The sequence below is a fragment of the Vulpes vulpes genome, chromosome X (genome assembly GCF_048418805.1).
Source record: "Vulpes vulpes isolate BD-2025 chromosome X, VulVul3, whole genome shotgun sequence".
Lineage (NCBI taxonomy): Eukaryota > Metazoa > Chordata > Mammalia > Carnivora > Canidae > Vulpes > Vulpes vulpes.
The window spans coordinates 16825378-16848774 of record NC_132796.1 but is presented as its reverse complement, the minus strand read 5'-3'; the positions used below and the strand labels follow the sequence as shown (position 1 = coordinate 16848774).

The 23397-nt window shown below is 39.1% G+C and overlaps 1 protein-coding gene across 2 annotated transcripts in view; it reads left to right on the top strand.

The window, feature by feature from the left end:
* Positions 1-23397, top strand: part of RPS6KA3 (ribosomal protein S6 kinase A3) — a 1133953-nt gene that overhangs the window by 313068 nt on the left and 797488 nt on the right. For both annotated transcript variants that reach the window (XM_072744446.1, XM_072744453.1), the window contains exon 3: positions 2666-2793. The gene's annotated coding sequence lies outside the window, so the exon portion shown is untranslated. The remainder of the gene's footprint in view (positions 1-2665; positions 2794-23397) is intronic.

The following is a 23397-nucleotide window of genomic DNA, read 5'->3' as shown; positions in this document are numbered from 1 at the left end:
TTTATCTGGGTAGAGTGGAAGACAATTCTTGTACCTTGTCTTTCCACTGCCGTGATGCATCTGTGTTTTGTTAGTGTGATGTTCAAATATTAATGTAGCACCAGTGGCAAGCATATGGAAGTCCAAACAAAATGCTAAAGGTTGCTAATGACTTTTGAACAAACTCTGTTCAAGTGGGCCTGTTTGATTTTTAAAAAACATTCTCCCCACCAAGCTGTTCAATAGTTTATTCTGTGGATGTTCACACTTGGCCTGCAGGATATCCTTTTCTTTTGTCAACATGAGCCAAAAAAGCTATCATTATGTAGAAACTTTTCATTTTTTTATTATGTGCCTAATTTTTTTACATCAAGATTGTATACTCCTGGCCATGAGAAGTTGCTTTCAAGCATTATAAACTTTGGGGAGAGAGGAAATCTATAAAATGAGATATTTATCATTTCTGTTTTTGTTTATTTTTTGTAAAAAGACACCAGAAAAGCTGCATCAAACTGAAGGATTTGGGGGTTTATGAAGTGATCAATCTGAATTAATTACTAGACTCATTCCTTCATTGATTTGTTCCAGGGAGATTATCTTAGTTTGGGATCCTCCCAAAAGCATATCCTGCATCACAGGTTCAAGTGCAGGTAATTTGTTTGTAAGGTAATTCCAGGAAGCCCTGGTAAGAAAAGGGGAATTGGAACAGGAAAGGGAAGGAAACCAATGCAGAGAACTTTATCAAACATGTTGTCACTGTGAGCAAATGGGGCTCAGTTCCGCTGAGGAACTCTGCAAGAGAATGCAGAACAAGGTAAGAGTTGTCTGCTCCCTATTCTACCCCTGAAAGGTCAAGGATATTAGGGCATCTTTTTTCCATCCAGTGCCCTAAACATACTTTAGAACAATGTGCTCCAAGGAGATATAGTTAGAACACCAACAGCATCTACTACATTTTCTGCTGTATGGGTTCTTTTTCATTTCAGCCCATTTCAAAGTGATCGTGTAAAAGTCAGTCACCTTATACATTTTATCATACATATTTGTTTATAAGCATCATCCACCTTGCATGTTGTATTGATCTTGCTAAATAGGCATATTTTTAGTTTTCAGTGCTACCTAATTCTAAAGGACTTCCTTCAAGATCTAATTTTCACAACACAAAACAAATATCTCAAAAGTAACCAAACATTTCATATACGATATTTTCCCTTGTGGAGAAACCATGTAGTATTGTTTAAGAAAATTATTCAAGCGTTAATTCTAAATTGCTTCATAGATGACTAGTCACCTCTATTTGAGACTTCTAAACAGAAGTATAAATAACTATTTTTTTTAGTACAAGGATTCTTGTAAGTTTACTATCTGCATCAGAAATGCAATTAGGAAATATACAGTTCTGTAAAGTTAGGAGGAAAAACTAAACACCACAGTGGCATAAATGTATTGGGATAATAATAAACATTGAATGCATATACAACTTCATACAAAGCTTTCAGTAGAAAACTACCACCAAGAAACAACTTTGAGTCTCAACCTTTCTATTTTAATCCCTCATAGTGCCAACTATTTAAAGACAGGGTTTTGTGAAAAAGGTATTTGTGAGAGTAAATAAGAAAGAGAGTTAGGTCAGCAATTTACAATATTTCCATGCTGTCAACATACTCCATACTCGGGAACCGAAATATCTGGGAGCAAACAAAATAGTAAATAATAGAAAAATGCACTGCAACATTATCCTGCACATATCTTTCCTTTAATCTTAATGCAATATCCCATGGAGCCAAGAATGAATTTGGAATTTCTGCCAAAGATCCTTTGCTGGAGGTTATTTCTCTGTAATCCTGACCTATGAGTGTTCGTTTTAACAATCAATTTTTGTGCCTGTATGCACAATTTTTCCTCTTGGTGTTTTTACTTTTGTTTTCTTTGTATTTACATAATAAGAATGTTAGCACATTTTCAACACAGTCCAATTATTTACTGCTTTGTCCATGGTTCCCAAAATAGATCTGGAAATCCTTGTATCTCAGCATCATAACAAAACATATATGGTATTGTTCAAATACCTATAGAGACTTCTGAATTTAAAATATTTTTTGCTTTTTTTCTTCTTGTAATTTAGGTAAAGACAATGTTAGATTGCCACTAATGAAAGGAACGGTTTATAGCAAAGTTTTTAAGATATTATTCTGGTATCTAAACCTCAAAAGTAACATGCAGAACATGGCTTTATGTACCAAATTATTAATTAAAGATGTTTCATGAGACACCACAAAGTCAAGGCTGGACTAGGGGGAGCCTAGTGAGTGAATGAGATGAGTGACACACTCACCTAAGGTGCAAAATTTATGGAGGCACCAAAAATCTTATAGTCAAAAGTATTTTAATGCAATATCTTATAAAATCAAAATTAGTGCAAAAATTCATCATTAATAAAATATAAACATTTTAGCAAAGATGAGACCAGTATTACTGATTTTGTCTTTTGCCTCAAGCTTCAATATGGCTCTGCAATGCACTGTTACTTATCCTAACTGTATTTAAAATGTTATTCTGTAATCACTCAGGATGTTTATTTCTATTATTTATATTGTACTGAGTCTTTGGTTCTCTGATCTAGCATCCTATTTTATCCTCTAGTTAGCCCAGAGCTGATTGGACCATATACACTTATGTCTTATAGGTTCTCTTCATCAGGTTACTGATCAGCACAGCACATACTGGGCAACCAGAACAGATGCTGGCAATTTGACCATACAAGTACAGACCAGATGAATACCAGCCATGATCACATCACCAAATGCATTCCAGGTATAAAAATTTTATGGATAATGGAGTCATAAATCCAATAAAATGTCAAAGGTCTTATATCTGAAATCTTAGGTTTTACTTATCACTTGCACTTTATTAATGCATTCAATACCTTTATTGTTTTTCTAATACATGAAACATATGCATTATTCAAAAATAATCAAATAAAAAGAAAAATAAAATAATAGTAAAATATCACAACTCAGATGTAAAATATATTAATGTTTTGGTGGAAGATACTTCCAAACATCTTTCTATGCAGATATGAATATGTATACAATTTTATATACATAGGATCATACTATATATAAGATTTGCTAACATGCTTTTAACATACCACCCTATGTTACTGGCATTTTCTATGTATAAAGATCTAAGTAGTTAAAATTATTGCATAGAACTCCATTGTATAAAGTGTAGCTGATATTGTCAGTGGACTGCCTTTATCTCCTCAAATCCCTATAACTTATTCTGTGTCTGCATCCCCCAGTTCCTATATGCTTTGCTTCCAATGGCTTGCACCTGTGGTCTTCAGAGGGGTGTCTCTTCGGCTACTGGAACAGCTTCAATGACACACGGAGCCAGAAGTGCTTGAGTATTTACATGCCTTCATGGTAGCCCCATAGCTAAGGACTGATGTGACTGATATGAGGGTATGTAAGCCCAACAATTTTGCCTCAAAGTGGGACAAACTCCGAGATGTAATCTATGCTCCAGAGCTCCCTGCATGATTAGGCTGAGACTGAGACTTCATCTGATCATATCTTGACTTGTCTTCTTCTGATTCCCTATCTTGCTTCTTCTATTCTTTTACTAGTTTCTCCTAGAAGTACTTCCTTAATAAATTACTTATATATAAATCCTGTCTCAAGCTTTGCTTTTACAGCAGTGCAATTCCTAGAAATATAATGTGAGCCACAAATGTGAATCATATAGGATTTAAAATTTTCTAGTAGCCACATTAAAATAGTAAAAGAGGGTCACCTGGATGTTCAGTCAGTTAAGCATCTGACTTCAGCTCAGGTCATGATCTCAGGATCCTGGGATTGAGCCCTGTATCTCATGTCAGGCTTAGTGGGGAGTCTACTTCTCCCTCCTCTATCCCTTCTTGTCACCTCCCTTTCCCCTTTCACCTCTCCTCCCCCTCTTCCTGCTCCTGCATCTCTGTATCTCTCAAATAAATGGATGAAATCTTTAAAGAACTAGTAGAAGAAAACAGATGGAATTAATTTTAATAATGTTTTATTTAACTTAATATATCAAAATATCATTTCAACGGCAAATCAAAATAAGTTATTAACGAGATATTTTACATTCTGTTTTTGTATTGCATCTTTGAAATTGGGTGTGTATCTAGCCACATTTCAAGCTTTTGTTAGTTACATGTAGCTAGTTGCTACCAGTTTAGATAGCACAAGTCTAGAGAAACTAAACTAAGACATAAACTACTATATTTTATTTGACTATTGCCCTATTGATAAATGTTAACTTTGTTTCCATTATCCTTCCATTATTTAATGCTCTGATGAATATCCTTGGGCCTATTATATCTATATGATCACTTCCTTAAGATAAAATCCTAAAATTTGATTCGCTGTATCAAACTACCCTTTGGAAGTGCAGTTGTCCATTTTCCTTCATCCCTGGCAACACTAGGTCTTATTAGTCTTTTTCATATTTGTAAATCTTATCATGTGAGTTTAAGCTTTAAATTTTCTTTTCACTTTTTTGCAAACCTAAAGACAGTTTTTCCTTTCTCATTAACCCTGAAGAAAGTAGATTAATAGGGAATTCCTACTGCTTTTCTTATCTCAGACATGGAAGAGTCCTGCACACATAAATATGTAATATTACAGTATACAAAATAAAATTCTATATATTATCCTCAGCCTCTATTAAATTAAATTAGAGAATAATCTAAAAATGGTCTCATGGGGCATTTTATATGATTCTCCAAACTGGCACACCTGTCAATTTCTGATTGTCAAAGAGGAGAATAAGAAAACTAGAGGCAGTTACAGTTTCACAAAAATTGAGGCCAGTGTAACAACAAATCTATGTAATACCAAAGTACCTTACAAACATTCCAATTTCATAGATTTAGACTACTTGCTGATATTACCTGTTCTGGAAGGGAATTTATTTAAAGGCCAATATGGATATTGATTTTTAAATAAGGAAGATAGCTAAATGAATTTAATATAGCTTGCAAAAATGATCTCTTAGGCTCTAAGTTGTTTGTGAGTCATTTTGCAGAAGAGTGAAGTCATTTATCATGACTCAGAATTGATGGTTTCTAAGGCCCAGTAATGAATAGGAACACCCCATTCCTGATATAAAGGATGTCATTTTCTCAGATGATCAAGAAAGCCAACTTTAGGGATTTCCAAATATTTAATTCTTCCATTTCAAACAGTTTTATCCATTGGATCAATGTGTCTTTTATTTAGGGAATGTTTTGTAACTATCCTATCTTTTGAGGACCCCCTATAGGATACAGTTCTTAAAAGTAGATGTTCCACAGCATTTAGACTGAGACTCTTCTGTTAACTCTATATTCCTGTTCTAAAAACATGTATAGGCTAAAAAGACTTCTTCAATACTATCTGATTTCAAAATTAGGGTTTTGAACAAAGACTTTCATAATTCCTTAGTACATGTTTTTTCTACTCCCTTGTACTCTGCAGCTCATGCTTGTGATATAAGGGCTTGGTATTCTGTTAGAGTGGTAATAGAGATAAGCCCTTAAAAACAAGGCTCAAAAATTCTTAAGAGAATCACAGTTTGTCCCTTGCTATGCCCATCATCTGTTACCTAAAGCATTTGGCTACAGAGTTAAAAAAAGAAAAAAGCAAGCACCTATGAATTGTTTTATTGCAGCACAAGCTAAAGGCTCATTTGAAACCTCTAACACACAATATCTATATTAATTTGTATCATCATAAACATGCCTGAAACTATATCACTACAACTGATAAGATTTTTCTTCATGCAAGTTATGAATGATATCATGGTCTACTAGGATCATGGTTTACTGATATCCCATTTTTCACCCACAGAGAGGTTATAATTGTATTTAACCCCAGAGTCTCATGTTGAAGGTTTTGGTTGGGACTACCCCTATACCAAGAATTGTATCATAGAACTGTCAAAAAATGGAAACTATGCTAAATATTTCAAACAGGAGGAACTTATTCCAGAAAGTTTATCATAAAGATGACCAAAGACCTAAGGAACCAAACAGGAGACAGGAAGCTAACTCAGAGATTAGTAACAGCACTATACCATTACCCATCTAAGGTTTGAAGGGAGAGAAGGGAGAACAACAGAGTTAATATTATCAGAGCCCAGGAATCAGAGAAATTCAATGGATATTAATCAGAGCATGTATGACCAGGGGAAGCTGGGACCAGGGAGGTCATATGTCAGGACCTGGAGCTGTGGAAGAGATATGGCTGCTGCCAGAGACACTGGCCAAAACAGAGAAAGAGGGGGAGATATTCTCTACCTTCTCCCTTCCGTCCATTCTCTAGTCCTCTACCAGAGCCTCCAATTAGTTTATCATGCTTGGAAGCCAGTTGGTATTTGATTCTGGAATATGTGGTCCTTGACCTACAGAGAAAGGCAGAGAAGGGCAAGAAATGGATCTGAGAGTAAACAGGCAAATAACTGGCATGGCAACACAGACACACACACACTCACACACACCTTCAGAAATGAATTTGATATTTTCCTTCCTTCTATATTTTGCATATTCTGCTGATTTCCCTAGGGATATCTGTGCATTTGTGAATTTATATATATTTGAGAATATTTTGCCAAAATGAAGGAGTAAATGTGTGGCGTGTGTATGTATGTATATGATTATATATAGAGAGAAATACATATACATTTTTGCAAAATACTGGGATGAATAACTTAAACAAAGAAATAGGCATTTATTCAGTCATTCCATAAATACATATTGAGCACCTACTAGGTATCACTGACATTATGAAACTCATATACAAACACAATTAGTCATCAAAGCCGAGTGTGGCTGCTGAATTACCAGACTCATCCAACAATCTTGTGTCTCATCTAAAAAATGAGGTACAATCTAGAAAGAAAAGACCAGGAGTAAAAAGTAGAAACTAGACTTTAATTTCTAGAACAACCTTTATTTTGTGAGTAATAGATTAACTCTTCTTGAATAGTTTCCCTGTGTGTGGTATCTCCACAATTATATTATATGGCACCAAGAAGTACAGACACATTTTGTACCTTTCTTACTGATAAAAGCTCTCCACTCAGCTACTCAACTGATAATTTTCACTGAGATCTTTGTTTGGTGTTAGGCTGGTCTCCTCCAAACAACTCTTGAAGAGCTGTTATAGCTCAAATTTTTCCTCTCTTCTTTTTGTGAACTGGGATTTTTTTTTTTAAATAAACCACTGTTAAGTTGCCTCTTCTTGGTCCTAGAATTTCCTCTGGCTTGACTCTCTTTTCATACAGTATCACTATATAAGCAGGAAAGACAGAAATAACAGACGTTTTAAAAAATAATACACAGGAAGGGCCACCAGTAATTCCTTGAATGTGTTGCCTTCTAGCAGCTTAAAAGATTGTCCACATGGTAAAGTCTCTCTTCTTTTTCTCAGATGCTCCCTTTTGCATCTTCAATGAACCTTGCCTTTAGTAAATTAGCAGTAAGGATCTCCTAGTTTCTGCAGCTTAAAATCCTTCTGATATAGTCAACTCTTAAAGGCAAGCTCCCATTGCTCTCAGTACATGAAGATCTTACCACCATCACTTTAAAATCACTAAGTCGCTAATGGGGATAAAGAAATGGATAAGCTGATAAAGAAACTGGTTAGAAAATAAAGATGCAAAATAATTATTATAAACTTGAAGAAAGAATACGTAAAAATAGCACATTTTATGGCTCATTGCCTTTCATGAGATTTTATATTATGTGCAGTTTTATACAGAACTCACTAAAAGTGTTGACTATAAGTTCCATGATTGGCTATTGAAGGTTATATATGATTTCATAACAGAGAAGGGAAAAAACATTCTGCAAGGTGTTGAGAGAATAATTTAAGCAAAGACATGAGCATTTATTTATTCTTCCCACAAATATATATTGAACACCTACTAGGTATCACTGGCATTTTGTTGAGCAATTGGGATACCTTTGTAAGAAAGACAGACATGACTCTGTTCCATTTCCTCTTGCTGAGTAACAAATCATTCAAAATTTAGCAGCTTAAAGCAAATATTTTATTATGCTTATTGAGTCTGTGAGTCAGAAATCATGACAGAAGCACAGGAGGGGTAGCCTGTCTTTTCTTCTTGATTTCTGGGACCGCAGCTGGAAATTCTTAATGACTAGAGGTAAACTGATTGCTGGATATTGGAATTATCAAAGTTTTACTCATATGTTTGGCATCTGGGTGGAATAATCTGAAGACTAGAACTTCCAACTACAATACGTGGCTTCTTTACAGCACAGGAGTCTCAGGGAAGTTGGACTTCCTTTTTTTTAATAAATTAATTTTGTATTGGTGTTCAATTTACCAACATACAGAAAAACACCCAGTGCTCATCCCGTCAAGTGCCCCCCTCAGTGCCCGTCCACCATTCACCCCCATCCCCTGCCCTCCTCCCCTTCCACCACCCCTAGTTCTTTTCCCAGAGTTAGGAGTCTTTATGTCATGTCTCCCTTTCTGATATTTCCCACAGATTTCTTCTCCCTTCCCTTATATTCCCTTTCACTATTATTTATATTCCCCAAATGAATGAGAACATACACTGTTTGTCCTTGTCCGATTGACTTACTTCACTCAGCACAATACCCTCCAGTTCCATCCATGTTGAAGCAAATGGTGGGTATTTGTCGTTTCTAATGGCTGAGTAATATTCCATTGTATACATAAACCACATCTTCTTTATCCATTCATCTTTCGATGGACACCGAGGCTCCTTCCACAGTTTGGCTATTGTGGATATTGCTGCTATGAACATCGTGGTGCACGTGTCCCGGTGTTTCATTGCATCTGAATCTTTGGGGTAAATCCCCAACAGTGCAATCGCTGGGTCGTAGGGCAGGTCTATTTTTAACTCTTTGAGGAACCTCCACACAGTTTTCCAGAGTGGCTGCACCAGTTCACATTCCCACCAACAGTGTAAGAGGGATCGCTTTTCTCCAAATCCTCTCCAACATTTGTTGTTTCCTGCCTTGTTAATTTTCCCCATTCTCACTGGTGTGAGGTGGTATCTCATTGTGGTTTTGATTTGTATTTCCCTGATGGCAAGTGATGCAGAGCATTTTCTCATGTGCGTGTTGGCCATGTCCATGTCTTCCTCTGTGAGATTTCTCTTCATGTCTTTTGCCATTTCATGATTGGATTGTTTGTTTCTTTGGTGTTGAGTTTAAGAAGTTCGTTATAGATCTTGGAAACTAGCCCTTTATCTGATATGTCATTTCCAAATATCTTCTCCCATTCTGTAGGTGTCTTTTAGTTTTGTGGACTGTATCCTTTGCTGTGCAAAAGCTTCTTATCTTGATGAAGTCCCAATAGTTCATTTTTGCTTTTGTTTCTTTTGCCTTTGTGGATGTATCTTGCAAGAAGTTACTGTGGCCAAGTTCAAAAAGGGTGTTGCCTGTGTTCTCCTCTAGGATTTTGATGGAATCTTGTCTCACATTTAGATCTTTCATCCATTTTGAGTTTATCTTTGTATATTGTGAAAGAGAGTGGTCTAGTTTCATTCTTCTGCATGTGGATGTCCAGTTTTCCCAGCACCATTTATTAAAGAGACTTTCTTCCAATGGATAGTCTTTCCTCCTTTATCAAATATTAGTAGACCATAGTTGAGGGTCCACTTCTGGGTTCTCTACTCTGTTCCATTGATCTATGTGTCTGTTTTTGTGCCAGTACCACTGTTTTGATGACCACAGCTTTGTAGTACAACCTGAAATCTGGCATTGTGATGCCGCCAGCTATGGTTTTCTTTTTTAAAATTGCCCTGGCTATTCAGGGTCTTTTCTGATTCCACACAAATCTTAAAATAATTTGTTCTAACTCTCTGAAGAAAGCCCATGGTATTTTGATAGGGATTGCATTAAACGTGTAAATTGCCCTGGGTAACATTGACATTTTCACAATATTAATTCTGCCAATCCATGAGCATGGAATATTTTTCCATCTCTTTGTGTCTTCCTCAATTTCTTTCAGAAGTGTTCTGTAGTTTTTAGGGTATAGATTCTTTACCTCTTTGGTTAGGTTTATTCCTAGGTATCTTATGCTATTGGGTGCAATTGTAAATGGGATTGACTCCTTAATTTCTCTTTCTTCAGTCTCATTGTTAGTGTATAGAAATACCACTGACTTCTGGGCATTGATTTTGCATCCTGCCACACTGCCAAAAGGCTGTATGAGTTCTAGCAATCTTGGGGTGGAGTCTTTTGGGTTTTCTATGTACAGGATCATGTCAACTGTGAAGAGGGAGAGTTTGACTTCTCCTTTGCCAGTTTGAATGCCTTTTATTTCTTTTTGTTGTCTGATTGCTGAGGCTAGGTCTTCCAGTACTATGTTGAATAGCAGTGGTGAGAGTGGACATCCCTGTCTTGTTCCTGATCTTAGGGGAAAGGCTCCCAGTGCTTCCCCATTGAGAATGATATTTGCTGTGGGCTTTTCGTAGATGGCTTTTAAGATGTCGAGGAATGTTCCCTCTATCCCTACACTCTGAAGGGTTTTGATCAGGAATGGATGCTGTATTTTGTCAAATGCTTTCTCTGCATCTATTGAGAGCACCATATGGTTCTTGGTTTTTCTCTTGCTGATATGATGGATCACATTGATTGTTTTACGAGTGTTGACCCAGCCTTGTGTCCCGGGGATAGATCCCACTTGGTCATGGTGAATAATCTTCTTAATGTACTGTTGGATCCTATTGGCTAGTATCTTGTTGAGAATTTTTGCATCCATGTTCATCAGGGATATTGGTCTGTAATTCTTTTTGGTGGGGTCTTTGTCTGGTTTTGGAATTAAGGTGATGCTGGCCTCATAGAACGAGTTTGGAAGTACTCCATCTCTTTCTATCTTTCCAACAGCTTTAGTAGAATAGGTATGGTTTCTTCTTTAAATGTTTGATAGAATTCCCCTGGGAAGCCATCTGGCCCTGGACTCTTGTGTCATGGGAGGTTTTTGATGACTGCTTCAATTTCCTCCCTGGTTATTGGCCTGTTCAGGTTTTCTATTTCTTCCCGTTCCAGTTTTGGTAGTTTGTGGCTTTCCAGGAATGTGTCCATTTCTTCGAGGTTGCCTTATTTATTGGTGTATGGCTGCTCATACTATGTTTTTAAAATCGTTTGTATTTCCTTGGTGTCGGTAGTGATCTCTCCTTTCTCATTCATGATTTTATTAATTTGAGTCTTCTCTCTCTTCTTTTTAATAAGGTTGGCTAATGGTTTGTCTATCTTATTAATTCTTTCAAAGAACCAACTCCTGGTTCTGTTGATCTGTTCCACATTTCTTCTGGTCTCGATTTCGTTGAGTTCTGCTCGAGTTTTAATTAACTCTCTTCTTCTGCGGGGTGTAGGATCTATCTGCTGTTTTTTCTCTAGCTCCTTTATGTGTAAGGTTAGCTTTTGTATTTGAGTTCTTTCCCGTTTTTGAATGGATGCTTGTGTTGCGATGTATTTCCCCCTCAGGACTGCTTTTGCTGCATCCCAAAGATTTTGAATGGTTGTATCTTCATTCTCATTAGTTTCCATGAATCTTTTTAATTCTTCCTTAATTTCCTGGTTGACCCTTTCATCTTTTAGCAGGATGGTCCTTAACCTCCACGTGTTTGAGGTCCTTCCAAACTTCTTGTTGTGATTTAGTTCTAATTTCAAGGCATTATGGTCTGAGAATATACAGAGAACAATCCCTATCTTTTGGTATCAGTTCAGACCCGATTTGTGACCCAGTATGTGGTCTATTCTGGAGAAAGTTCCATGTGCACTTGAGAAGAATGTGTATTCAGTTGAGTTTGGATGTATGGTTCTGTAGATATCTGTGAAATCCATCTGGTCCAGTGTATCATTTAAAGCTCTCGTTTCTTTGGAGATGTTGTGCTTAGAAGACCTATTGAGGGTAGAAAGAGCTAGATTGAAGTCACCAAGTATAAGTGTATTATTATATAAGTATTTATTCACTTTGGTTATTAATCGGTTTAAATATTTGGCAGCTCCCACATTCGGGGCATATATATTGAGGATTGTTAAGTCCTCTTGTTAGATAGATCCTTTGAGTATGATACAGTGTCCCTCTTCATCTCTCACTACAGTCTTCAGGATAAATTTTACTTTGTCTGATATAAGGATGGCTACCCCTGCTTTCTTTTGAGGACCATTTGAATGTTAAGTGGTTCTCCAACCTTTTATTTTCAGGTTGTAGGTGTCCTTCTGTCTAAAATGAGTCTCTTGTAGACAGCAAATATATGGGTCCTGCTTTTATCCAGTCTGAAACCCTGCGCCTTTTGATGGGGTCATTAAGCCCGTTCATGTTCAGAGTTACTATTGACAGATAGGAGTTTAGTGTCATGATGATATCTATTCAGTCCTTGTTTTTGTGGATTGTTCCACTGAACTTCTTCTTAAAGGGGAATTTTAAGGGTCCCCTTAAAATTTCTTGCAGAGCTGGTTTGGAGGTCACATATTCTTTCAGTTCCTGCCTGTCTTGGAAGCTCTTTATCTCTCCTTCCATTTTGAATGAGAGCCTTGCTGGATAAAGTATTCTTCGCTGCAGGTTCTTCTCATTTAGGACCCTGAATATATCCTGCCAGCCCTTTCTGGCCTGCCAGATCTCTGTGGAGAGGTCTGCTGTTACCCTAATATTCCTCCCAATAAAAGTCAGGGATTTCTTGTCTCTTGCTGCTTTAAGGATCTTCTCTTTACCTTTGGAATTTGCAAGCTTCACTATTAAATGTCGAGGTGTTGGGATCCCTGGGTGGCGCAGCAGTTTGGCGCCTGCCTTTGGCCCAGGGCGCAATCCTGGAGACCTGGGATCGAATCCCACGTCGGGCTCCCGGTGCATGGAGCCTGCTTCTCCCTCTGCCTGTGTCTCTGCCTCTCTTTCTCTCTCTGTATGACTATCATAAATAAATTTAAAAAATTAAAAATAAATAAATGTCGAGGTGTTGAACGGTTTTTATTGATTTTAGGGGGGGATCTCTCTATTTCCTGGATCTGAATGCCTGTTTCCCTTCCCAGATTCGGAAAGTTTTCAGCTAGGTTTTGTTCAAATACATATTCTGGCCCTCTGGCCCTTTGGCGCCCTTGGGAACCCCAATTAAATGTAGGTTTTTCTTCCTCAGGCTGTCGTTAATTTCCCTTAATCTGTCTTCATGGTCTTTTAATTGTCTGTCTCTTTTTTCCTCAGTTCCCCTCTTTGCCATCAACTTGTCTTCTATGTCACTCACTCATTCTTCCACCTCGTTAACCCTCGTCGTTAGGACTTCTAGTTTGGATTGCATCTCATTCAATTGATTTTTAATTTCTGCCTGATTGGATCTAAATTCTGCAGTCATGAAGTCTCTTGAGTCCTTTATGGTTTTTTCTAGAGCCACCAGTAGCTGTATAATAGTGCTTCTGAATTGGCTTTCTGACATTGAATTGTAATCCAGATTTTGTAACTTTGTGGGATAGAGGACTGTTTCTGATTCTTTCTTTTGAGGTGAGATTTTCCTTCTAGTCATTTTGCTCAGTGCAGAGTGGCCAAAAACAAGTTGTATTGGGAAAAGGAGAAAAAGAGAGGAGAGAAAGAAGGAAAGAAAAGAGAAAAAGAAAAAAGAAAAAAGGAAGAAAAAAAGGAAAAAAGAGAAGAAAAAGAGAAAGAAAAAGAAAGAAAGGGAAAAAGGGTGGGGGAAGCAATCAGAAATAAAAAAAAAAAAACGGGGGAGTATCTTCTGATTCTGTATACTTTAAGTCCCTTGACTTCTCCTGGAACTTGTCCGTTTCGCTGATCTTCTGGGGGAGGGGCCTGCTGTGCTGATTTTTCAGGTGCTGGCACTTGGGGGAGCTGCTCTGACCCCTGCTTGGTGCAGGGCTCAGTGGGGGTTGTTTACCCCGTGAGGCCCCTGGAGGAACAATTCAATCCCAGTGGCTGCGGCAGCTCTGGAAAGCTGGAGTCAGCTCCCGCAGGAACTCCGGAGCTCTCGGTCTGCAGGGCCTGGAGGCTCCGGGGCGGGGCCACTGATCTGCTCAGCTTGGGCCCGGAGTGTCCTTGCTGTCCTGGGCCCTCCCGGCCTCTGCCTGTCCCGGGGGGAGGCCAGATCCTGGGCTGTGTCCCCGGCGCCCAGTGCTCCCGGGCCTGCGCTGTTGGATTCGCGCTGCCGGCCGCGCAGCAGCCTCTTTGCCGAGCCGCCGCCCGAGCCCCTCCGGGCTGCTCCCGGAGCCGCGCAGCCCCCTCCGCAGGGAGCCTCTTCATCTGCCGGAGCTGCCGCTGCCGAGCTGCTTCCGGGGTCGTGCAGCCCGCTCCGCGCAGAGCCGCCAGCCGAGCCCTCCGAGCTGCTCCAGGCCAATGTGTGCGTGCTGCAGCCCTTAGGAAGCTCGGCGCACTCTCCTGCACGCGCTGCAGGTGCCTGTTAGTGTCCCAGGGAGCCCGAGGGCATCCCCGCCCTCCTGGGGTCCTGCTCTAACTCCCTGCGGGCCCCTTTCCGCCCGGGAAGGTTGGTGCAGCTCCTGCTCCTCCGGGACGGGGCTCTCCTATCCTGGGGACACTCGCCCCGGCCTTAGCCCGGCTCCTCGGGGCCCCTCCCCCTGGAGGCCTTTTGTGTCTTTATTTCTTTTTCCCCCGTTTTCCTACCTTGATAGAAGCACGAACTCTTCTCACTGTAGCATTCCAGCTGGTCTCTCTTTAAATCTCAGGCCCAATTCGTAGATTTTCAGGATGATTTGAAGGTTATCAGGACGGTGGTTGATCAAGGATGTTACCCACGAACGGCCCAGCAGTTAGGTAGGGCGAGGCCTGGAGACGGGGCCCCCAGCCTCCCTGCCCTCTGCAGGCCACCACTCTCCCCAAATCTCCACCGGAAGTTGGACTTCTTATATGGTGCTTCAGGGCTCAAATTGCAAGTGTTCCAGTGAACAAGGAGGCAGTTGCATTGCCTTTTATGACTTAGCTTGATAAGTTATTCAGTGTCACTTCTGATGAACTCTATTCACAAAGCGGTCATTGGCTTGCTTTAATTCAAGGGGAGAGGAATTAAATTCCACTTTTTGATGGGAAAATCTTGAGTTCACTTTGTAGAAAACCATGTGGGATACATGATATTATAACCACCTTTGGAAAACACAGTCTATGATAGACTCGTTCTTACAGAGTTAGAACTACTGGATAATTTATTATAAAATAATCACACAAGTGAGTGAACTCAGTGTGAAGAAGGAAACAAATGTGGTTACAAAACTACAAATAACAGGAGTCTGACCCAAAATGAGGATTTTGCAAAATTTCCCCAAGGAACCAACCCTTGAACTTCATCTAAATGATGAATAGGAATTAACCAAGCAAGGTATTTGGAGAGGGAATGTAGAACAAAGAGCTTTTCAAATGAAGATAACTAATGCAAAGGTACAATGGCAGAAGTGGCTGTGACTTGTACAAGGACCTGAAAGGAAGACTCACATAGCTGAAGCACATAGGAGAGAATATAATACATGGAACTCTGTAGGCCAGCAGAGCCCAGTTAGAAAGTCTGATCTAGCTCAATCTGCTCATTTCTCAGATGAACAAACAGATTTAGAGACAAAAGTAGTTGAGATGCAACCTGAGCCTAGGACTCTTGACTGCTATCTCATCCAGTCACTGTTCAATATAACCAGAGAATATTGAAAGCTTATATCTTTTATTTTCCTGAAGTAGAAAAACAGCTTAGGTACCTTGGGTATCTGAAACTCCATAGAAAAAAATAGACCTTCCCTGCAATCTTTCTGAAATAATTTTAGAAACTATATTTGTAAGTTCACCCTAGAAAGATAAATCTTTTGTAATACATTGATGCAGAACAATGGTTGGACAAACTTCTCTTTAATTTTCAGAGAGGTGAGACACTAAAAGAAGCTATCTGCTTCCTTTGTAATATCAGGAACTTCCCTTCCTATTCAGTATAAGGACACCTGTGAATATACTTCTGAATGTTTTCATTTCAATTACATCCCAACCAATAATGTCAATCTGAGACATTAATGGCTCCCAAGATTATTAAATTTTAGGCAAGCCTAATACTCACTGGATACAATAGGATTCCATTTTCCAACTTCATCAGTACTTATTTGAAATGTTCTGTTGAGAAATGAGGTCTTGCCAAATGGCTTTACATCTTTACAAAATAGGCCATAGTTGAACTCATGACTAGGTTATTTTTGGCCTTAGGATGTACTCTGGCAATGCATCAAAGAGTGGATTGTTTTGGTGGTCTCCAAAGCTTGGTATGAGAATCACTGGTAATCCATAACAGTTCTCATTGCCCTGTAGTATGAATGTTCTATAACTTAACAATGACCATATCTTTATTTCTTTAGAAAATCATTGGTCTCTTTAATGGCTGATAATGTGCCAGTCACCACCCCTCACTGCTGCACACACATAAAGATTATAACTAATTTGACAATTACTGAGAAACCAATCTTAGAAAATCCAGTATAAATTGATTAGTGTCATATGCCCAGGTGGTCAAACAACCTAATTTGCCCAGAACAGTCCTGGTTTGTACCTATTGTCCTGGCTTAATTATTAACATTGCCTCTTTCACTTTGTGAAAGAGGCAATCCAGTGTTGGATTGGATAATGCTTAACTGTTCATCACTAATCTATTGTAATTAGCTCTGCTCAAAGATTGAATATATTAGATTTTCACTCTCTACCGTTTGAACTGAAAAATGAAATTAGACTCCTATGATTAACATTGAAGCCTAAAACTGAAAATTCATGAAATAGAGAGAAGTGGGAGGGTCATGATAGGCCAGGAGTGAGTCAACATTATGAGTAACTCAAATTTATGAATAAGTAGGAGCTCCAAAGTTGAGGAAAAAATCTGCAAAATAGTGAGAAATTAGTTTGGAGGGGAGAGAAGAAGCGACTCATAAAGAAAACCAACATGTTTTATGTAATACTAGAAACTCATATGAATACTCATGAGATCTCAATGCCAAGCCAATCTGCCATGAGACTGAGTCTCATCCTAGTGCCAATTCTTGGACTCCTGTTGAGATCATTTCTCCATTACTGATTTTCCTACTTGAAATTTCCTTAGAAGCTGATCTTAGTAAAAGAATTTCAGTACAGGTAGTTTATTTGGTAAGTGATCCCAGGAAGCACTGGTAGGGGAGTAGGGAGTTGAGACAGAGAAGGTAAGAAAGCCAACATAAGTATGCTCTTGAGCATATTACTGCTGTAGGAAACAGGTGCTTAATCATGCTGGGAACTCCTGGAAGACAGTGTAAAGGACAGCCCAGTCGTCCACCCAAGGGGAAAGGAAGCTGAGATATTTACTTACCATTCCTAATCATCATTGGTGGATTGCTTTTCCCAAGACTGTTAATTTCTTGGCAATTCTGGCCTGCCCCTTGTGTAGGCTGGGCATGTGCCTGTAGCCAGAGGAAATTCTGAGAGAGATAATTCCATGTGCTTGAGTTAAGACACCATTAACAGGAATACAGAGTACCAAAATATGGGCACCAATAGAACCTATATTGATCATGTTACAAGTAGTCTGATGTGTTTCACTTCACTACTACAGAAATTGCCTATGACAGTGCCTCATCATTTATTTATTTCTCCTTCCCAAAATACGGAGAAGCATCTGTCATATTATCAGATTTTATGAATTTCATTGGGATAACGCAAATAAGTAGTACAGATCACTTTAGTAGGGGTATTTGACCCCAGAAGAGTGGCCTCTTAATTTTATAGAATATGTGAGAAATACTGATTTGTTAGTTTGAATTATAGTGATGTTGAAATTTCCTTCAAATGTATATCTCTATTTGCTCAATGTTAATAAGATTCATTTTCTTTCTTTTTTAAAAAGTAGAATAGAGTGTTTGCTTTCCTTCTCAGTGAACTTTGCCTATACATAATGGTAGAAAAATGAGTCATCTTATTATTATTTGTTGTTTTAAATTTTTATTTATTTATGATAGTCACAGAGAGAGAGAGAGAGAGAGAGAGAGAGAGAGAGGCAGAGACATAGGCAGAGGGAGAAGAAGGCTCCATGTACCGGGAGCCCGATGCGGGACTCGATCCCGGGTCTCCAGGATCGCGCCCTGGGCCAAAGGCAGGCGCCAAACCGCTGCGCCACCCAGGGATCCCTTACATTATTATTTGTAACTAAAAAAGAAAATAAGAAAACGAAGATTTAGATCCACAACATGGATAGTGAATCCTGATCAATGTAGCTGCAAATCTAATATCTGACTGCTAAATTCCACTCATTGGTTCAGAAAACAGAAATTTTCCATCAGCAAGGCCTGTCATTTTTTTAAAATTAATTTATTTTTTATTGGTGTTCAATTTGCCAACATATAGAATAACACCCAGTGCTCAGCCCATCAAGTGCCCCGCTCAGTGCCCCTCACCCAGTCACCCCCACCCCCCGCCCACCTCCCTTTCTACCACCCCTAGTTCATTTCCCAGAGTTAGGAGTCTCTCATGTTCTGTCTCCTTTTCTAATATTTCCCACTCATTGTTTCTTCTTTTCCCTTTATTCCCCTTCACTATTTTTTATATTCCCCAAATGAATATAATGTCTGTCCTTCTCCGATTGACTTATTTCACTCAGCATAATACCCTCCAGTTTCATCCACGTTGAAGCAAATGGTGGGTATTTGTCGTTTCTAATGGCTGAGGAATATTCCATTGTATACATAGACCACAGCTTCTTTATCCATTCATCTTTCGATGGACACCGAGGCTCCTTCCACAGTTTGGCTATTGTGGACATTGCTGCTATAAACATCGGGGTGCAGGTGTCCCAACGTTTCACTGCATCTGTATCGTTGGGGTAAATCCCCAGCAGTGAAATTGCTGGGTCATAGGGCAGATCTATTTTTGACTCTTTGAGGAACCTCCACACAGTTTTCCAGAGGGACTGCACCAGTTCACATTCCCACCAACAGTGCAAGAGGGTTCCCTTTTCTCCGCATCCTCTCCAACATTTGTTGTTTCCTGTGTTGTTAATTTTCCCCATTCTCACTGGTGTGAGGTGGTATCTCATTGTGGTTTTGATTTCTATTTCCCTGATGGCCAGTGATGCGGAGCATTTTCTCATGTGCTTGTTGCCCATGTCTATGTCTTCCTCTGTGAGATTTTTGTTCATGTCTTTTGCCCATTTCATGATTGGATTGTTTGTTTCTTGGGTGTTGAGTTGAATAAGTTCTTTATAGATCTTGGATACTAGCCCTTTATCTGATAGGTCATTTGCAAATATCTTCTCCCATTCTGTAGGTGTCTTTTAGTTTTGTGGACTGTTTCTTTTGCTGTGCAAAGCTTCTTATCTTGATGAAGTCCCAATAGTTCATTTTTGCTTTTGTTTCTCTTACCTTCATGGGTGTATCTTGCAAGAAGTTACTGTGGCCAAGCTCAAAAGGGTGTTCCTGTGTTCTCCTCTAGGATTTTGATGGAATCTTGTCTCACATTTAGATCTTTCATCGATTTTGAGTTTCTCTTTGTGTATGGTGAAAGAGAGTGGTCTAGTTTCATTTTTCTGCATGTGAATGTCCAATTTTCCCAGCACCATTTATTGAAGAGACTGTCTTTTTTTTCCAGGGGATAGTCTTTCCTAATTTGTCAAATATTAGTTGACCATAAAGGGTCCACCCTTATGTGAGGGTCCACTTCTGGGTTCTCTACTCTGTTCCATTGATCTATGTGTCTGTTTTTGTGCCAGTACCACACTGTCTTGATGACCACGGCTTTGTAGTACAACCTAAAATCCGGCATTGTGATGCCCTCAGCTCTGGTTTTCTTTTTTAAAATTGCCCTGGCTATTCGGGGTCTTTTCTGATTCCACACAAATCTTAAAATAATTTGTTCTAACTCTCTGAAGAAAGTCCATGGTATTTTGATAGGGATTGCATTAAACGTGTAAATTGCCCTGGGTAACATTGACATTTTCACAATATTAATTCTGCCAATCCATGAGCATGGAATATTTTTCCATTCTTTTTTTTTTAATTTTTATTTATTTATGATAGTCACACAGAGAGAGAGAGAGAGAGAGGCAGAGACACAGGCAGAGGGAGAAGCAGGCTCCATGCACCGGGAGCCCGACGTGGGATTCGATCCCGGGACTCCAGGATCGCGCCCTGGGCCAAAGGCAGGCGCTAAACCGCTGCGCCACCCAGGGATCCCCTATTTTTCCATCTCTTTGTGTCTTCCTCAATTTCTTTCAGAAGTGTTCTGTAGTTTTTAGGGTATAGATCCTTTACCTCTTTGGTTAGGTTTATTCCTAGGTATCTTATGCTTTTGGGTGCAATTATAAATGGGATTGACTCCTTAATTTCTCTTTCTTCAGTCTCATTGTTAGTGTATAGAAATACCACTGACTTCTGGGCATTGATTTTGCATCCTGCCACACTGCCAAATTGCTGTATGAGTTCTAGCAATCTTGGGGTGGAGTCTTTTGGGTTTTCTTTTTTTTTTTTTCTTTTTTTTTTAAGATTTATTTTTATTTATTTATGATAGTCACAGAGAGAGAGAGGCAGAGACACAGGCAGAGGGAGAAGGAGGCTCCATGCACCGGGAGCCCGACGTGGGATTCGATCCTGGGTCTCCAGGATCGCGCCCCGGGCCAAAGGCAGGCGCCAAACCGCTGCGCCACCCAGGGATCCCTCTTTTGGGTTTTCTATGTACAGGATAATGTCAACTGTGAAGAGGGAGAGTTTGACTTCTTCTTTGCCAATTTGAATGCCTTTTATTTCTTTTTGTTGTCTGATTGCTGAGGCTAGGACTTCTAGTGCTATGTTAAATAGCAGTAGTGAGAGTGGACATCCCTGTCTTGTTCCTGATCTTAAGGGAAAGGCTCCCAGTGTTTCCCCATTGGGAATGATATTTGCTGTGGGCTTTTCGTAGATGGCTTTTAAGATGTCGAGGAATGTTCCCTCTATCCCTACACTCTGAAGGGTTTTGATCAGGAATGGATGCTGTATTTTGTCAAATGCTTTCTCGGCATCTATTAATAGGATCATATGGTTCTTGTTTTTTCTCTTGCTGATATGATGGATCACATTGATTGTTTTACGAGTGTTGAACCAGCCTTGCATCCTGGGGATAAATCCCACTTGGTCATGGTGAATAATCTTCTTAATGTACTGTTGGATCCTATTGGCTAGTATCTTGTTGAGAATTTTTGCATCCATGTTCATCAGGGATATTGGTCTGTAATTCTCCTTTTTGGTGGAGTCTTTGTCTGGTTTTGGAATTAAGGTGATGCTGGCCTCATAGAACGAGTTTGGAAGTATTCCATCTCTTCCTATCTTTCTAAACAGCTTTAGTAGAATAGATATGGTTTCTTCTTTAAATGTTTGATAGAATTCCCCTGGGAAGCCATCTGGCCCTGGACTCTTGTGTCTTGGGATGTTTTTGATGACGGCTTCAATTTCCTCCCTGGTTATTGGCCTGTTCAGGTTTTCTATTTCTTCCTGCTCCAGTTTTGGTAGTTTGTGGTTTTCCAGAAATGTGTCCATTTCTTCTAGATTGCCTAATTTATTGGTGTATGGCTGCTCATAATATGTTTTTAAAATCGTTTGTATTTCCTTGGTGTTGGTAGTGATCTTTCCTTTCTCATTCATGATTTAATTAATTTGAGTCTTTTGTCTCTTCTTTTTAATAAGGCTAGCTAATGGTTTGTCTATCTTATTAATTCTTTCAAAGAACCAACTCCTGGTTCTGTTGATCTGTTCCACAGTTCTTCTGGTCTCTATTTCATTGAGTTCTGCTCAAATCTTTATTAACTCTCTTCTTCTGCTGGGTGTAGGATCTATTTGCTGTTTTTTCTCCAGTTCCTTTAGGTGCAAGGTTAGCTTTTGTATTTGAATTCTTTCCCGTTTTTGAATGGATGCTTGTATTGCGATGTATTTCCCCCTCAGGACTGCTTTTGCTGTATCCCAAAGATTTTGAATGGTTGTATCTTCATTCTCATTAGTTTCCATGAATCTTTTTAATTCTTCTCTATTTTCATGGTTGACCCTTTCATCTTTTAGCAGGATGGTCCTTAACCTCCACGTGTTTGAAATCCTTCCAAACTTCTTCTTGTGATTTAGTTCTAATTTCAAAGCATTATGGTCTGTAAATATGCAGGGGGCGATCTCAATCCTTTGGTATCAGTTAAGACCTGATTTGTGACCCAGTATGCGGTCTATTCTGGAGAAAGTTCCATGTGCACTTGAGAAGAATGTGTATTCAGTTGAGTTTGGATGTATGGTTCTGTAGATATCTGTGAAATCCATCTGGTCCAGTGTATCATTTAAACCTCTTGTTCCTTTGGAGATGTTGTGCTTAGAAGACCTATCGAGGGTAGAAAGCGCTACATTGAAGTCATCAAGTATAAGTGTATTATTATCTAAGTATGTCTTAACTTTGTTATTAATTGATTGATATACTTGGCAGCTCCCACATTTGGGGCATATATATATTGATGATTGTTAAGTCCTCTTGTTGGATAGATCCTTTAAGTATGATATAGTGTCCCTCTTCTTCTCTCACTACAGTTTTCGGGATAAACTTTAGTTTATCTGATATAAGGATGGCTACCCCTACTTTCTTTTGAGGACCATTTTAATGGTACATGGTTCTACAACCTTTTATTTTCAGGCAGTAGGTGTGCTTATGTCTAAAATGAGTCTCTTGTAGACAGCAAATAGATGGGTCCTGCTTTTTTATCCAGTCTGAAACCCTGCGCCTTTTGATGGGGTCATTAAGCCCATTCACGTTCAGAGTTACTATTGAAAGATATGAGTTTATTGTCATCATGATACCTATTCAGTCCCTGTTTTTGTGGATTGTTTCCTTGTACTTCCTCTTTCTTTAACAGGTTCCCCTTTAAGATTTCTTGCAGATCCAGTTTGGTGGTCATATATTCTTTCAGTTTCTGAACAAGGCCTGTCTTTATTCAGTTCTCACTTATCATTAGCACACCATAACAAATTTCTTCATCAGCATAATAAGAATACTACACTCTGTAATATCCACTGTTATAGAAGCAACTGAACCACGACAAACTTTATTATGTGGAAATGTTCCATCTACCTACCCACCCTGCTATATGCCAACCTGGCTTAGAAGAAATCTTGGCCATTAACAAAAGATGGTTAGCTCTATCCATGATCTAATAGGATGGTTTATTGATAATGTGCTAGAACCAGAACTTAAAGGGCCAATTTTGCACATCTTTCCTTCTACTCTGTGTTCTGTGACATCCTGTTACTAGCATAAAATTGACCATAGTGGGAGTATTTATACCATAGGATTGGCAAACATGATGATTCAGACTTCTTTTTGTAGCAATGGCCTATTGTTAAAAATTTAGCAGCCTACAATTCATTTTTACTTTCTCGTTTTATTTTCTTTTCCTCCA